We start from the raw sequence: 17,642 nt of genomic DNA on the forward strand, positions 1-17,642 counted from the left end.
TACTGTTCCTGTTCTTATGGTGCTTTGCATTAGGAGAATAGAAACAGTCAAAAATGACCAGTAACAGCCTTTATTTGAGCAAGCATGTCTGATGATTGGTAAGGCTGGGAGGGGAGTTGTTTGTGTTTTCAATGTGCCCATGGGTAGATAGTCAGTGTCTCTATTGCAAAAAGATTCTTTTCTCTAGCCCAGACTTTTGCATGTAGACTAGATGTACAGTCAGAAAGATAGAAATCAGACCTGTGATCCATCCAGGCCAGTACCTTGTCTCCAACAAGAGCCAATAGCTAGAGGTGGAAAAAGTACCCAAAAGGTTACTTGAGTAGCAGTACAGCTGCTTTGGGAGGAATGTACTTAAGTACAAGTTTCAGTGCCCCTCTGGAAAATTACTTGCATACACCCATATCACATCTACATTGTACTCAAATATCCAGAAGTGAAAAGATCTGTACTTTTACTCAAGTAACTTTTTGAATAATTTTACCACCTCTACCAGTAGCCAATTTCTAGAGACAAATCCATTGTAGAAAATTCTGGAATAGTCTGCCCAAAGGAGAAATTTCTTCCTGGATCTCATCTGGAGTATCTAGTAGCTCCAAGGGTCAGAGGGTTGTCATGAGCAGTCAGGCCTTTATTCTCATCAAAGAACGTGTCCCACGGCACTGCCCCATTCTTAGGTACAGTAGTACCAGGCTGAGGTCCACTTCTCACTCCTTTTACATCCCCTACGCTAAGGTTTGCCAGAGAGTTCCTGGAAGGCAGCTTTACAGCAGCCTTCCTCAGGGCCTGCCCAACAGAAATCCTCCTTTGGCTTCATACAGGGCTTTTCTGGCCTTTTGACAACACTCTGTAGCAAAGGCTACAGAGCAGGGGTGTGGCCCTCACTCAAATTGTTTAGTGAAATCATTCAAACTCACACATGCAGTGAATGACAAAAAGAGAGTTTGATCCAAATTGCTAAGTCCCAGCGCAGTGCCTTAGCTACAAGGCCACCCTGCCTTCATTAACCACACACATGCAATCCTATCCACACCTTTTAGGGCTCACTCACCAAAACTTTGCAGTCAGAGCTCTCAAAGGCTGCTGGCAAATGTAAACATCAACTAAAATGTCTGTGTCTATTTGTAGGAGATCAGCAACCATGCAAACTAACACTGTCTCCACATTATCTCCATATTGCCTCACTTCAAAATGCATTTCTCTTACTGTACTTAAAGGGGACACAGTCAAATATAAAGCCCACTCATTCTCTATTATCTCCATCCACCTGTTCCAGGGAAGAGCATAAGTGGTCAACAGCCCAACTTGTGCATCTGAATTTAGGTGCCTCAGGCAAAGAAATATAGTTCTTATTCCCGAGCATGGGGTAAATTCCAAGTCACAGTTTAGCTCTTCGTGCACTTGTCAGCATTTTGTGCAAAGCCTATTTCTCTATTTCCTTGCATTGTGGTATTTACATGTTAGAAATACACAAACTGATTTGTCACAAATCCTGCCTGCAGTAGTTTGAAGGCAGACTGGTGCTGCTTTACCAGAAACGGACTGATTGTTCCCCTTTAACTCCTGGCTGCCATGGCTGGGGATCTGCCCCACCACAGCCTAGCTCAATTCAGAATTCTCTAGCTCAACATACTTGTCCTCTGAAAAAAGAAAAGCATCAATAACCAAGCAGAACACAAAGAGACGGTGATCATATGGACTCAGGAATCCACTTTCTGTGGAGCTGCTTTATTCAGAATGCCTGGAGAACATAAGAACGTCCATATCGAGTGAGACCAAAAGCCCATCTAGTCCAGTATCCTGTCTTCCAACAGTGGCTAATGCCCGGTGTCCCAGAAAAAATGAACAGTTCAGCCATTGATGGACCTATCCTCCATGAATTTATCCAGTTCTTTTTTGAACACTGCTCAAGTCCTGGTCTTTACAACATCCTCTGGCAAGGAGTTCCATAGGCTGACTGCTCGTTGTGTGAAGCAGAACTTCCTTTTGTTAGTTTTAAACTTGTGACTTAATTTCATTTGGTGACTCTCGGTTCTTGTGTTATGGGAACAACTAAATACCATTTTTCTTATTCACTTTCTCCACACCAGTCATGAGTTTATAGACCCCGGTAATATCCATCCTTAGTCCCCTCTTTTCCAAACTGAAAAGTTCTAGTCTTTTTAATCTCTCCTTATATGGTGCGTGTCCCAGATCCCTAATTATTTTTGTCCTTTTCTGAACTTTTTTGGTGCCAAGATACCCTTTTTTTTAGATGAAGTGACCACATCTGCCTGCAGTATTCAAGATGTGGGCGTACCACGGATTCCTGTAGAGACAATAAAATATTCTCTGTCTTACTCTCTATCCCATTTTAAATGATTCGTAACATTCTATTTGCTATTTTTGACTGCTGCTGCGCATTGAGTGGATGTTTTCAGAGAACTACCAACAAGAGATCTCCAATATCTCTCTCTTGAGTGGCAACAGCTAATTTAGCCCTCATCATTTTGTACGTATATTTGGGATTATGTTTTCCAATATGCATCACTTTGTGTTCATCAACATAAAAATTCATCTGCCATTTTATTGCCCAGTCACCTAGTTCTGCAAGGATTCATCTCAGTGCTGAATGTGGGTTTTGTTCACCATTCCATTATAACCATTGAAAACGGTGGTGTCTGACTTGAGTAAAACTTGTGAAATAAGGCAGTGAATTGAGCATGTGTCTCATGATCCCTAAAAGCAATGGCCATTGTAAAATCCTCCACTGATCTAGCAAGTCAGATTCAAACATCTCCTCTGCATGATATAAATTATGTTGTCTTTTGAAATGTCTGTAACCAGTAACTGCTGCTGGGAGAGCTAGCAGCATCTGTGTCCTTATTTATCTGGATAATACCAGGCTGTATGCTAGGCCTCCGCAAGGATCAGTTCCAGACACATTAAGAAACCTCTGTGGTAAAAGCAATGCACAAGCCTTTGGATTTCATAGAAAACCTCAGAAACCATCCTCACTTTGCAGGCAATACAATCCTGGGATTTTTTAAAAGGCATCTGCTCTCAGGAATGGATTGAGATGCTTATCAGGAAATATTAAAAAGGGGATAAGATTACATTGTCCCTCATGGGTTCTCAGGAGTTCACTTGCTGTTGTTCTTTCCAGTCCCAAAAACCCTTCTAGTCCCCATGTGTTATCACAAGGAAGAAGCTGGCAAGAAAATTGACATTAGAGTGTGATGAAAGAATACCATGCCAGGGGTTTGGTCCGATATTGAATAAAACCAAAACTCTGGGTTATGTAAAAAAGATGCTTCCTGATGGGGAGAAATGTAAAATCTGCAGTTAGAACTAAAGGGCTGACTGCAAATATATAACACAATATGTAAGGAATTATTTATGTGCATGTAAACACATTTATAGTTATCTAATACAAGATCATGTAGAAACTCTGCTACACCCAACCTTGTTCTGTCCGTGGAGACTAGTTGCTTTTAGGAGTCAGGTTCTGCAGTAACTCTATTGACTTCACTTCAGTGATGTTACTCCGGAAGTATCTGAGATCAGAGAAGATCTCAGAGAAGCTGAAGAGAGTGAAAAAAAGTTCTTAGGAATACATTATGGTTCTGCCCCCAGCATTATAAACATTGTTAAAAGAATATCAAAACAAAGACCAGCTATGTTTGCATCAGAGGAAACGGTAGTTAGGATATACTTTGCATAAACAATGTAAAAAAGGAACTTGACAGAGGCCATGTCTCCTTTTTAAAAAGGAAAATAATAGAATAAAATTTTGTATGTTCTCAGCACACACAAATCAATTGTAATATGTATTGCACATAGAGTCTGATCCAAAACCTATTAAAAGATTCTCACTGACTTCACTGGGCTTTAGATCAAGCCCACAGTGAAAATAAGGAAAGCAATTGTTACATTTCCATTTTAATCTCAGGAATCTTATTCACTGTGAACTTCTCCTTTGGAATATACATCTGAACAGTCAAACATCCATACAGGAGAAACAGTATACAGTAAGTTCTTTCATATCCAGCAGTTCCAGGACAGGGAGGTTGCTGGATATACAGAATATTTGAATAATAGAGAAGTATACCTAGCAATGCATAACAATAAAGAAAACATGATTATATGTTAAGAAACAAACAAAAGTATGCAGAGTACTTTATTTACCAACAGTAGTAATGTACACTGTAAACTTACAGGCTGCGTCTTCACTAGCAAGAAGAGGACTCTTTCAAAATTGTCCATGGAGCATCCACACGCAAAACACGTTTTTTCGAAAGTAAAGCGAAAGAATGTGATGCTCCTTTTGAAATCACTCTTCCTTTCCCCTTTTCAGGAAGAGCGCCTCCTTTCGAAAGCTTCTTTCAAAAGAAAACACATGTAGGTGCTCCGCAGGGCCCTTCTTGTAAAAGAACAGTCTTCATTTTCGATCCCAGGCCCATTCTTTTGAAAGACCAGGGGCTGTGTGGATGCTCTCTTTCGAAAGAGCAGATCAAGTGTGTGGATGCACTCTTTCGAAAGAAGTTCTTTCAGAAGAGATCTTTTGGAAGAGCGTCTTTCAAAAGATCTCTGTAGTGTGGCCACCCCCGTACTGTATTTGATGTATTTATTTGTATTTACTCTCACTATACTGTACTTATGGAAAATGAAATTAAAATGTATTTATGGGTAAAATGCCAGTTATTTGAAAGTTCAGGGTAATAGAATGCCGGATATGAAATAGTTGACTGTAAAATGGAAAAGTAACAAAGAGAAATCCTTTAAGAATGTTGATTTGTGGGATTTGGCCTCAGGATTTGTTTCCTTTTTGTTCTGTATTTATTTATTATCACTTGAACATGTACTAGCCATACCTTATTCCAAGGATGTGACCCAAAAGGAAAACTAAATTTGTGAATAATAAGAATGGTGACTACCTGATACATAGCTGTACATTATGCCTTTGGGCAAGCGGATGCCTTATATTGGTTACTTATGTGTGCAGCGTCAGCCAACACTAAAAATGTACTTCAGTAAGGTCTTGGAAGGGTACTGTTCTGTATTATGTATTTCTTTTGCTTGCAAGGTACTGACACTGAGACAACTATTATGTTTCAGCAGGTAGAAGGTTCTACAGATTGGTAATGGGCTCCAAAACCTTTTGCCTCTGGGAAAAAGAGTCTAACCTGGCTTAAGTGAGAAATAGATTGCAGCTGTTCCTAGCAGATGATTTGTACGAAATATGCTGAGGCCACACACCAGTTCTTAGCAACCAGGTGTAATTGTCACAATATGCATTATCACCATCAGCCAGGGGTGAAGGTACTTTAAATTTCTTACAGGTACTGTCCTATCACACACACACCGGGCTCAGGGCAGGGGTTGTGGGAGTTGCAATATGATAGTACCTCTAAGATAGGATGGAGTGGTGGGGCCCCAGGCACAGAGTTTGGGGTGTAGAGGGGTGCGGGAGTCAGGGCAGGGGGCTGATGGTCTGTAGGACAGTCAGGGATTGCGGCATTTGTGGCGGGGGGGTCCAGGCTGAATTCAGCTGGAAGCGTTTGAGGGAATCAGTCAGGGCTGGGGGGGTGTGGAGGAGTCAGGGATTGGCATGTTCGGGGGAGTCAGGGCAGGTGACTGGGGCATGTGGGGAGTCAAGACAGGGAGGTGAGGGTTGAGGTAGATGATGGGGTGTACTCAGGGGCCAGCTTACCTGCTGCTGCCACCAAAGGGCTCTGTCTTCAGGAGAGTTCTTGCCAAAGCAGCTCACTGGGGGCACCCCCTCCTTTCACCTCTGCCACTGGCATAAATTAGTAGTGTTGTAGGCAGCCTGAGCAGGGAGGCCAGTGACTGAGCTAGTCTCTTGCTCCTAGAGCACTCCCTTTGGAATAGGACTGTGGCATTTTGGTGGAGAAGGGGAAGTTTGCACCGCCACAGCATATTCTGAACTCCAGCCTCCAAGGCTGTCTGGCCAGGACCTTTAACCAGCATTAAATTCACTCATTCCCATTTCTTAAAAAGGAAGGTAGAAACAGGCATGGGGCACCTGAGGGTTTATAATCAAAACTCAGGCAAAAGTATTGGAAACCCATGGGTCTGCACTCTACCAGTCCCAGTTTTCAGGGTCTTGGTGCTTTTGCTGATGTAGCATTTCAAGCTGCAACAATGCTAGTGGTTGGCCCCACAAGCTGGATAGTTTTCAACAGCAACCTGGCTATCTGGAAATGGATCCCTTTGCACTCACTGTGCAGTCATGGTTTTGTCATGAGCCCCAAGCAAGTGGCAGCACATTGTTGCACTGAATTGGAGCGCACCAAAAGACTGACTGTGACTCTAGGACTGTGTCTACACTACCACCCTACTTCAAAGGAAGGATAATAATGGGGGTGTTGGGAGTTTACTAATTAAGTGCTCTGCTGCATACGCAGCACTGTATTAAGCAAATTCTCCCCCTGCAGCAACTTCAAAGTTTTAAACTTTGAAATACCAGCACGCGTCTAGCCACGGCTCACCCACCGGTACTTCAGAGTGCCGGGGCAACGTCCCTTTACTCGGGACTTCAGAGTTGCCCCAGCACTTCGAAGTTTTAAACTTCAAAGTACTGGCGCGCGTCTAGCTGCAGCGCACCCGCTGGTACTTTGAAGTTGCCGTGGGGGGGAATTTGCTTAATGAAGTGCTGCCTATGCACGGCAGCACTTCATTAGTAAACTCCCAACACCCTAATTACCATCCTTCCTTTGAAGGAGGGTGGTAGTGTAGACAAGCCCTAGGAGTAGTAATTCTTCTCTACTCTGCACTGATTAGGCCTCAACTGGAGTACTGTGTCCAGTTCAGAGCACCACACTTTAGCAAAGGTGTGGAGAAATTGGAAAGAGTCCAGAGAAGAGCACTAAAATAATTAAAGGGCTAGAGAACATGACGTTTAAGGGACAATTGAAAGAACTGGGGTTGTTCAGTTTGAAAAAGAGAAGGCTGAGAGGGACATGACAGCAGCTTTCAAGTACCTAAAAGGGTGTTAAAAGGAGGCAGGAGAAAAATTATTCTCCTTTGCCTCTGATGGTAGGCCAAATAGCAATGGGCTTAAATTGCATCAAAGGCAGTTTATGTTGGACATTAGGACAAAAACTTCCTGTCAGGGTGGTTAATTACTGGAATAAATTGCCTAGAGTGGTTGTAGATGCTCCATCACTGGAGATATAGAAGAACAGGTTGGATAAATATCTAACAAGGATGATATAGACGGTGCTAGGTCCTCCTGTGAGGGCAGGGGACTGGACTTGATGACCTCTTGATCCTTCTATGTTCTATGATCCTTCACGGGCCACCTTGGTTCTAGGAGGAGAAGTCTGCACCAGGTTTATACCTGTTTTGTATTGACGAGGCATACCTCTCCCAGAGCACCAGCATAGCTACATTAGCTAACACTTTTCGGGTGGCATATGCTGCACACTCTCCCCATGTCCCGCCATCCTGTCCTCTCCTTTCTGATCGAACACTGGGGCATGCAGCAGCCCCACAGAGTCTGCTTTACTTCCCACCCTGCTCCTTGCAGTCTGGATAGTTAGCTCAATGGAGTCAGCTCCTTAATACCTTTCTTTGGTCTAACATACCAAGCCACACTCCAGCCCAGTGATTGCAAGGAAAAGCAACCCCACAGAGAGGACCTGATCCAGCTGGGATGATGTTTCCTCTGTTTAGGTTGAAGGCCTCGCTTCTGCCATTTTCCATGGCTCATGATTCACATCCCCACTATGCTGTACTGTCAGGAAGATAGGATGACAATGGCAGTGACATCAATAACTTATAGATCCTTCAAATCCGTATTACCCGCAAGGAAGATCATGGTTTATGACCCGATCAGTCTGTGTGTGCCCTGCTTATGCTGAGCTGTCCTGTTCTCCTCCAAGATCTGATATTATTTACTCACTACCTTGGACAAATTGTGATTGGGATAAACTTTTATGAGAACAAGTTGTAGCAAAAAGATTGGAATGGGCTTCAGAATCGGAGATGTTCTGAAAGTGAGATCAGGTTTCTCTAGTTATGGTGTATTCCCCACAGTATCCAATGCACTTGCCACTCACCACACGTGGCAAACTGGACACTGAGGTGGGGCGCAATGTGGCTCCTCAGGGCCGCACACATGGAGCGGCCTCCACTCACTTTGCGTACACGCCCCATCACTTGGTGGGACAAGCAGGTGGTGGTGGCAGCTCCTTCTGTGGCTCTTGCCCCAGCATGGCTTCTGCAGCTGTGGCCGTGGCTCAGCTCGCAGGGCTGTGACTGGCTTGCTTCATGTGGTTCCACCGGCAGCAGCAGCTCTGGTGAGTTGCTGGCAGTTTGCATGATGGGGGAATAGGTGGTGGGTGCCTGGCTCTGGGGTAGGGTACTTATTTTGAGGGGGTGGAGCCTGTGGCAATTCTTATATTTCTATTGGACAGCACTAGTGTATCCTGATGTGCAAACTATGGCTAACATGCATCCATGCAGATAAATCAGATATCTGTGAGAGTGCAAAGTGTGATGGATATTAATTGGCGCAAAATCAAAAAGGAGGTGTACTGTTGTGTCTATCGGTGCATGAAGCCTGATTTGCAGAAGGTTGCCACATAAGAAAGGCCACCTACAAACCATTCTTTAGGGTGCATCAGAGATGGATTTACAGCTATGTAAGGGACAGGTCACTGAGGGAAAATTTATAAAGCCAAAACTCACGTGATCACCACAGTGAGGTGTTGGTTCCCCTCATGTAATGTCTTGAGAGCTGCACATGTTGTAGAATCATTGGGAGGCTTGCCAGCTCATTCTGGCTTTTTAAAAGTGTGATAGCACACGTGGTAACAGCATCCCCATGCAGCTGCCTGCAGACACTACAAATTGCCTGAAAATCAGTGGGCCTGAGGGTCTACTTTAATTTCAATATTAAATGGATTAGTCACCCTTTAACCCACCGTTACTAGAGTACAACAGCTAGAGATCCCAATAATCTATGCCTGTTTACCTGCTCTCCTTCTACTAACCTAACCCCACTGAAAGGGACTTATACAACAATTACACTCTCATCCCTCATTTAGCAAGTACTTTACTTACGATTACTCACCAAAACGAGGGACATATATACCTATCAATGTTCACTAGACAAGCGACCTTCCCCCACTAATATGAGCTGGCCGCAGGGTCCCTGGCCAAGGGCTGGGATACCTGCAGCCCTGCGGCGGAGCATTCTTTCTCCCTTCCCTCAGACATGCAGCTGTCTGACAGCCCTGTGGCTGGAGGGAAGAGAGAGAGAAGGCTCTTAGCGTGGTTCTCTCCCCTGCACTAGCGGGAACATGAATCTGATCATCCATGAACTGAACAGTTTCTCGGTCCCACAAGCCATGCAGAGACTGGAACCAGTTGGCTGCTGGCTTCCAGCTCCTGCCACTCTGGAAGCCAGGAAACTGACCAGCCCTGGTGGTTCCTGGCTCCCCTCCCCTTGCAGAAAAATTCAAGTTACACAGGGGTTTCAGGAAAATCCCTGGGTAACTTGAGGGTTTATTGTATTAGCCCCGCCCCCCCCGACCCACAGACCTCACACTCAGCCAGGTTTTAACCCTCCCCAGTCCCAAACTGCCCCCAGCCTTAAACCTCCTCCAGCAGCCCCCAACTGATCCCAGCCTTAGACTCCCCCAGCAGCCCCCAAACTGCCTTCCCAAGCTTATACCACACAAGCAGCCCCAATCACCCACAGCCTTACACCCCCCCCACAGCCCCAAACTTTCCTCTGTCTTAGACGTCCCATGCATCCCTAAATCACCCCCAGCCTTAGATTCATCATCACCACCACCACCACCCTCACAGCCCTAAACGGCCCCAGCCTTAGACATTCCTCCTCCTCCCGCAGCCTCTTCACTGGGGCTGTGAGGCTGGGCAGCTCTCTCAGCCCTCCTGCTTCCAGCAGGTAACAGTCATTAAAACCAATTAACTCAAGTGTTAAGCTTTCAGCATCTAGGCATAAGGTAATTGCTATCTCTAATGACAGAGGCAGCAGTGTTAAGAAACTGCAAATGGCTTCTTTAACAGCCACATGCAGCTCTGAACTGCCCAGCTGCCGACCTTTGACAAATCTAATGCGATGCATGTTTGGGTCCTGACCCATAGGCTAGGAATCCCTGCTCTACCTACATACACTACATCCTATTTCTGGTGTCAAACTATTCAAATACATCAGAAAAGTACCTAAACTCAACTGGTTTATATCACATTACAAGCATTTGGAACGAATTGGAGACTTTTAGATGTATTTCACTGGGAATTTAGTGCCAATCTTATGAGCTTTTGCCTGCGAGCAGAAATTTGGGAACCATTTGTGCTCATATAGTGAGGGATGAGTGTATTAGGAATTAATGCATTGCACCAGGGTGTGAATTACACTTCCATCTGATTGCTATGCTCCATGTAGTTCGCTGCATGAGACTGTACACAGTATAAGTTCAGACAGATTTACCATAAGACCATTTTTGGAATCTGTCTCAATGGAAGCTTTAAAGATTTGTGATGAACTGGGGATTTTGACAGACTTTTTTTTTTAAATAGAGGTGAAAGTATAATGCCCTTGTTTATGTTTCTTTATTCCTTTCCTGTCTTCCAACTGACCAGATGAGAAGTTCCCTGTTGAACAATCTGTGGCCCCACCCGAACTGCATGTTTATTCAACTCTTCACTCCCTTTAAGAACCTGCTGACTGAAATTCTTTTTTATTTCAACATTTTTAAAAAGTATTTATTGATTAATTTAGACTCAGAACACAGGAGAATACCTGCAGGTTCTAAAATCCGAAGAGGTCAGAACCCATGAGATGCGTTCAATTTCTTTATTAAAAATGTTTCTTTGAGTTGTGCTAGAACTAGGGATCCTGAGGTGCAGGCGCACCCCCCCGGCTTGAAATGGTTTCCCTCACATATAGGATTTGCTGTTTGGTTCAATGGCTCTCAGCACACCCACTATACACATTGTTCTGGTACCCTTGTTTCTTTGCTCGTGAATATTCAGTTGGTTCTATAGCTAGGACATTAGCTTTCAATATTTTATCCCTCTGGGCCTAAATGATCACCCTTTAAGCAATGGTATCATTGGAGCTCTGCAGTGAATTTGTCAAGGTAAGAAAAAAAATCACACTTTATCACAAATCACAGGATTTTCACAAACCCTGCCAGTACTTACAATTTAACAAAGGAAAGAGTCAGGGCCAGTTCTGTCCCTCACTCTCCACATTTCTTCAGTCTAAGGAGATGGTATTACTTCTATATGCCATGTTAATGTCCAGTTCTGGAGTCCACATTTCAAAAAAGAGATGTTACAAAATTGGAAGGGTTCTGAAAATATTTACAAAAGTGGTCTGAAAAATATGGCTTACACGGAGAGCCTTAGGAAACTCAATCTGTTTCATGTGTCTAATACAAGATAAACAGGTGTCGTGCTCACAGTCTACAAATATCTACAGAGGGAAGAAATTTTTGATGGTAGAAGTCTTTTTGTCACGAAAAAGGCCTAGTGAGATTCAATGCTGGGAAGCTGAAGCTAAATAAATTCAGACTAGAAATAAGGTGCAAATGTTTAATAGTGAGGTAATTAATGTTAAGAACAACTTAATTGTGGATATGGTAAAAGATCCATCACCTGAAGTCTTTAAGTCAAGACCGGATGTCTTTCTAAAAATATACTATAGCTAGACAGTATTTATAGAGTTAATGCAACGTTACTGGATGAAGTTCTATGGTCTGTGTTACACTGGAGGCCAGGCTAGATAATCATGATGGTGTCTTCTTGCTTTAAAATATATGAAACACTTCACGGTAACTCAGAAGACAAGGGACCATAGATTCATTCATGTCTTTGTCATGTTGATTCAGTCCCAAGGTGACTATCTGTCCTGTTTTTCCTGGGATAGTTCCTTATTTACGCCGTCTCACAAGCATCCCAAATGTTTTAAGAAAATGGGCAAATTGTTCCTTATTTTGTGGGGCTCCTGTTCTCTGGCACTTTGTGTCTTGGGGTGGTAGCATCTTCTGCCAGGGAGCCCCTCCACTGGGTGGCTGCCCTGTCCCCCAGGGCTCTGCACCTTGTGGCAGCAGCTCCTGCTGCAGAGGAGCTCCTCTGGGGGGCAGATGTTCCATTCCATGGCACCCCATGGTGGCAGTCCCCACTGCCTGCAAACGCCACAATGAGGCAGCTGACTGGTTCCCTACACTTAGGGGAGGCAGCTCCCACAGTCAGGGAGCCCCTCCATGGAGGCTGCCTCATTCCCCAGTCTCCTACACTTGAGGGTGGCAGCTCCGGCTTCATTACCTGCCACCCTCCCACTGGGAGGCATTGGAACACCAGTCCTCTTCATCCCTGGTGCCTCCCCATTGGAGGCTGCAGAGCCCCCATCCCTTGTTCCTCACCTGGAGCAGCAGCCCCCATCGCCAAGGAGCCCTGACATAGGACAGCAGCCCTGCCCCCACCCCCAGAGGCCAGTGTCCCATATTTGTTATAGGGCAATGTGGTTATCCTACTCAGTCCCTTATATTCTCCAGGATGATTGATGGAATTCCCTGATGTTCACTGTACATGAATCTTTGGATGGTACTTTCAAAGGTGAGTCCTCTTTGCACTCTGTGGATATTGACACATTCTGGTGTACACATCTAATGGGGCCTCTGATTGTCTCTTAGGCACAGGACCGCAGTGATTCTTTCTGTTCTGCAGCTGAGGCATTGTCCTCTATGATAAACCCATGCAATTTTGGAGATCCATTAATAGTTTATTACATCATTGCTATCAGCTAACCTCATATGAAGAGTAGTCATCAGAACATCCTGTGTAGGATGTGTAGGACTTATGTTGTATGGCCAGAAGAGGCTGCATGTGTTTGCCAGCCAGTCTGAAGGCACAGTGCTCTGGGGGTTATGGCCTCCGCAGTAACTTACTGATGAGCCAAAAGGTGTCAGAATAATAAATCCTTTATCACAAACAGCATCTATGCACATAAATGAGGTAACAAAACTTCCTACGCCTCTGCGTAACTGCAGCCTGCAGAGTCCTCTCCTGTGCTTCTAGGTTTCTGCCTCAACAGGAAGTGTGTCACCTGAAACCAGAAATTGCATCTGGAGTGTACAGGAAATTTGGCATCACTATACTTCCTGCAGGATTTACACTGTTAGTTTCCCTTCAGTAGATTCTTTTCTAAATTTCCTGACCAAAAAAAACAATCCCTACTATTAAATTAATTATTACAGAGACAAGGACTGACTTGACAACCCTTCAGGTTGCTTAAATATAACCTTAATATGTTTCAATCATTCTCTTAGGACATTTCAGAATATTTTCTGATCTGCTTCTATTTAATCTCATGGTCAATAAGAGGGTCAATTTATGACTTATTTTCAACTTGAATATCTGCTCATGCTTGGCTTGTATTGGCCAAGCTGTTAGAGGTCTTGAGCAAATGCTTACGTTTCCATCACAAGATTCCACCTTCAGCTGTGATCACTGAGTCAGAGGCTGCGTCTACACTATGAGATAAATTTGAATTTAAGGCCGTTGGCTCAATATTACCATGTGATTGTCTTCACTGTAAATGCCATTAGCTCAATTTAGGGAGCACTAATATTGATATTACAATATCGTTGATACCTGATGCATATAGTGTCAAGCTCAAATTCAAAAATGCAATTAAAAGCCGGTGTGGAAGTGCCATGTGTTAACATCGAATGTATTAGCCTCCAGAGGTGTCCCATATGTAACCCACGATGCCCCTCAGTGCTCCGCTCTGGCCGCTACTCTCCAGGTGCACAGGAATTCGGTTACACGAAGACCATGAATTTCAAATCTGGACCAGAAATCTTGTCGCTGTGGGATCATATTTGTATGAGAGCCTGAGAAATGGCTTTCTTCCTTTGTTATTAGTGCTGTGAGCACATCTACCCATTAAAAATAACCCCAGCATGGAGTTTGTGGTCCTGTCTCTACACTTGGTATTTTTTTCTGCACTGCCTGGCACCAGCCACTGTCCCACTGCACAACGTGGTAACAAGGCTGTTGTGGGGTCATACTTGAATAACAGGCTGAGAAACTTCTCAGCAGTTTACATTTGTGCACGAAGCCCTGCTCTCTCCCCACAGGCGCCATGCAGTTGGGGTCTTTCCCATGCTCAGCCACATCACGTGCATAGCCCCCAACCCAATAAAACCCCCATTCGGTGCTGACCATGCTGCCAGGCAGCACCATGTCCTGCGGAACCCCACTTATTATACTTTTCCAGCAGGATTGAGAACCATTAAGAACTACTCTCTTTTCCTTCCTTCTGATGGGAAAAATGGACATTTGCTTAGCATGGGAGGGAAATAAGGAAAATGCAGTGTGGGAAAATGATGTCAAAGACCTGTGAGCATACCCAGAATGCTACAGGGATGAGGGAACTGTGGGATAGGTTACCACAATGCACTACTGCAACGGTTAATGTTTGCCAATTGCGTGCAGTAGCAATAAATTGACTGTGAGGAGCACGTGGGGAGGTGAGGCTAGTCAAAATCGAATTTATAAATTCCAGAGTTACAAAATCAATATTAATAAATTTGATTTTATCTCATAGTATAGCTGCAGCCTGAGTGAAGTTACTCTTCAAAAACAAAGGGTTTGAAGACCCCATTATGGAATTTTCAGTAAGTTTAATGGTTGACCCCAGTGTTTCCAATCAAAGTTTCCTCCCAGCACTGTTGAGCAGAGGTTGATTGCCAGCCTCCCCGCACACCACCACAGGGGTGGTTGAGTTTGCATTGTGCTGTATTGTCAGAAGAGCCCTGCGCACTAGATGAAGCTGAAGTAGACTGTGCTGGGGTTTGTCTTTATTAATCAAGAAACCAATAAAAGTTTAGCTAAACCAATAGTTTAGCTCTCATCTTCTCTTCCACCCTTGGCTGCTTGTAGCATACCTTGCTCAAAATTGCTCTTCTGACACCCTAGGTTCTCTTTACTCCAGTTGCATACATGTGGGGGCAATCAGACCACTATTTCAGTGAATAAGCAGAACCCACTTAGCCTTTTGAACACCTACTACCGAAGCGCAGTGTATCAAACAAACACCGCCTGCCTGTTACACAGCCCACATAGGAGAGTGAGCATTCAGTGAGCTGCAGCCAGCAAAACCTGTTACTTGCAGGAGTTTTATCCCACTCACAGAAGCTGAAGTTTCCCAGCCTCAAACACCCAGAGGTCCGTGAGCCCTATGCACCCCAGGAGCAGGGGTGAAAGTAACTTACATTTCTTACAGGTACTATTGTATTACTCCTTGCTGGGGTGGGGGGGTCAGAGCAGGGGGTTAGGGAGGTGTGATTTGACAGTACCTGTAAGAAATGTGAGTGTGGGGTGAAATACAGGCTCATGGCAGAGGACTGGGGGGTCTGGTGGGGGGGGGGGGGGCTCAGAGCAGGGGAGGGGAACAGTGTGTGTGGCTGAAGTGTGAGGGTGCTCTTTAAGGAAACTGGGGCTGAAGCCCCCTTGCCATTCCTACCAATATGGCTTGTGGCTTGCTGGTCCCCTGCTGCCACTGTCAGGCAGTGAGAGGAAAGCTCTCAGCAGCCAGGAGGGAGAGGCAGGCAGGCAAGCTGCGTGCCAGGGGAACAGCAAGCAATATGAGTAGGAACATTGAAGTAGAGTTGAGTTAAGGTGTTCAGTTGTATTTTGAATGAACTTCATTTGGTTTCCAATATGGATTCTGGTTTGGCTTTTTTTTTTTTGTTTTTGTTTAAACAGCCGCTAATGCTGAGTCATTGCCTTCTTCCCGCAGATAAGGTGGGCAGTTAAGGCCGGAGAGATTGGGTCACCTGCCCAGAAGCTGCCCAGGGACAAGAGTTTATGAAAAGGGGTAAAGCAATCACCTCAGGGCTCACTCTATTGTCTCCTGTCAGCAACAGCAGTAACTAGGGCAACAGCTGCAGGCCAGCAGGCCTCGTAAGGCCACTAGAGAGAAGATCTAGAGGAGACCACTGGTGGCCAGGGCAGCATGTGTATACTGCTAGGATTTGTAGGCCAGTTTCATCTGGCGGCTAGGACAGCAGGGATACATTGCTAGGCCTCGTAGGCCAGTGTAACCTTCTATTGATCTGAGTTGGGAAACAGCTAGGGAACTGACCACACATCTGTACACGTGTCCTTACAGGTCTCATCAGGCACTCTCCACACAGGACGGCGTATGAAAAAGAGAAGAACTCAAGAAAAAGAAGGAAGGAAGCAGAGCATAACATCCATTCAGACCCGAGTGCGGTGCTGCTCCTGGCTGTCAGCCTTATTCTCCCCTCCTGTTGCTACTAGACCTGACTGTCTTTCTCTGCCTTCGGGACAGCATTAGGCATGGGCAAGAGGGAGGGCTAATACCTACCTTCATTCATTTTCATGTTTGACAACCAGGACCTTAATAATGTTGTTTGTTTATTCTCTTGTTCAATAAAATTCATTACCTGTTTGTTTATCTTTAATGTGTGTTGTGGTTAATGCCCAGTGATTAGACACAGAAAGGGTATTGAACTTGTATTTTGGGCAGGATTCATTCTTTGCCCTCACTGTTCAGGTAACAGGAATGGGGGAGCCTTCAGGCCCCCTGCTATCCCTAAAGGGCAGCCTGGGGAGGGCTTCGTGGCTAGGGAAGTCTCGGATGAGTGTGGGATGTGTCCCCAGACAGCCCTTTTTACCTGTCCCTTAACCTGTCAGCCTGTAGCAGAGTGCCTGGAGCCTAGCTGGGAGCACATCACCCCCCTTCCTGCAGCGGAGTGCCCCAACCGGATCTTGTCAAAGTGGCACAACTGGGCACTGCACCATACTTTTATCTCTGCCTAGGGGACCAGGGGGACCGGTTGCTAGACAGGTTTCATGGTGGAAGCTCTTTTGCCTGCTAGCCCCTCCCTTTTACTACCCTTCACAGCACTGATTCTGTAGGAACCAAGCAGACTATGATTCCCTAAGAGCTACCTGGCCTCAAAATCTCCCTCAACTCATTTATTTGTTTGGTGGGTGTAGGACAGTTACAAATGGCAGACAGCACAAACTGTAGGTTCCATAATACATCCACCTTAGGCCAATACGCTTAGTTCTGAGATCTGGTGGTGCTTGGCCAAGCTCATAGCTTGCATCCTACTTACCCTGGTCTCTGCTGTCCCTGCCACCTCCAAGTGTACAGCTCTTACACACACACACGCCCCTTCCAGAATCACATCTCTGTTCAAGGTGGTCATCATTTGTATATCTCTTTCGAGCCCAAAGCATGAAGTGTGCTATAGCAACACAATATATAAAAATTATTTACTGTAAACTGCACCTACATCATCCCTGATCTAATCCCACCGTCTTCAGTGGTGTTACACCAAGATTCAGCTGTCCCATGAAACTGCAGAAGTCTTTTTTCTCTCCCCTCACTAATTATCCAACAAAGCCTGCTTCAAAGTTTCGTGTGAGGAACCCTGCACATCATTAAATCAAGAGCCCAGTAACTGCGTCACAGCTTGGATCTTTAATTTACAGCTGAAAGATACTGATAAGAAAAAAAAAAAGGAAATGATCTTACAAATAAACAATGATACATACAGGGTGGGTCCACACCCAGCTAAAAAATGAAGACTTTCCTCTTTGGAAACTGAATAGCAATATTT

General features: G+C 44.9%; 1 long non-coding RNA gene across 1 annotated transcript in view; it reads right to left on the minus strand.

The window, feature by feature from the left end:
- Positions 1-2,204: 2,204 nt before the first annotated feature.
- The window catches only part of LOC142010226 (uncharacterized), a 36,787-nt gene continuing 21,349 nt past the window's right edge, over positions 2,205-17,642 (minus strand). The window contains exons 2-3 of the long non-coding RNA XR_012644734.1: positions 3,445-3,563; positions 2,205-2,308 (exon numbers count right to left, since the gene is read on the minus strand). This is a non-coding gene — a long non-coding RNA (uncharacterized LOC142010226). The remainder of the gene's footprint in view (positions 2,309-3,444; positions 3,564-17,642) is intronic.

This window comes from Carettochelys insculpta, chromosome 3, assembly GCF_033958435.1.
Source record: "Carettochelys insculpta isolate YL-2023 chromosome 3, ASM3395843v1, whole genome shotgun sequence".
NCBI classification, from domain to species: Eukaryota; Metazoa; Chordata; order Testudines; family Carettochelyidae; genus Carettochelys; species Carettochelys insculpta.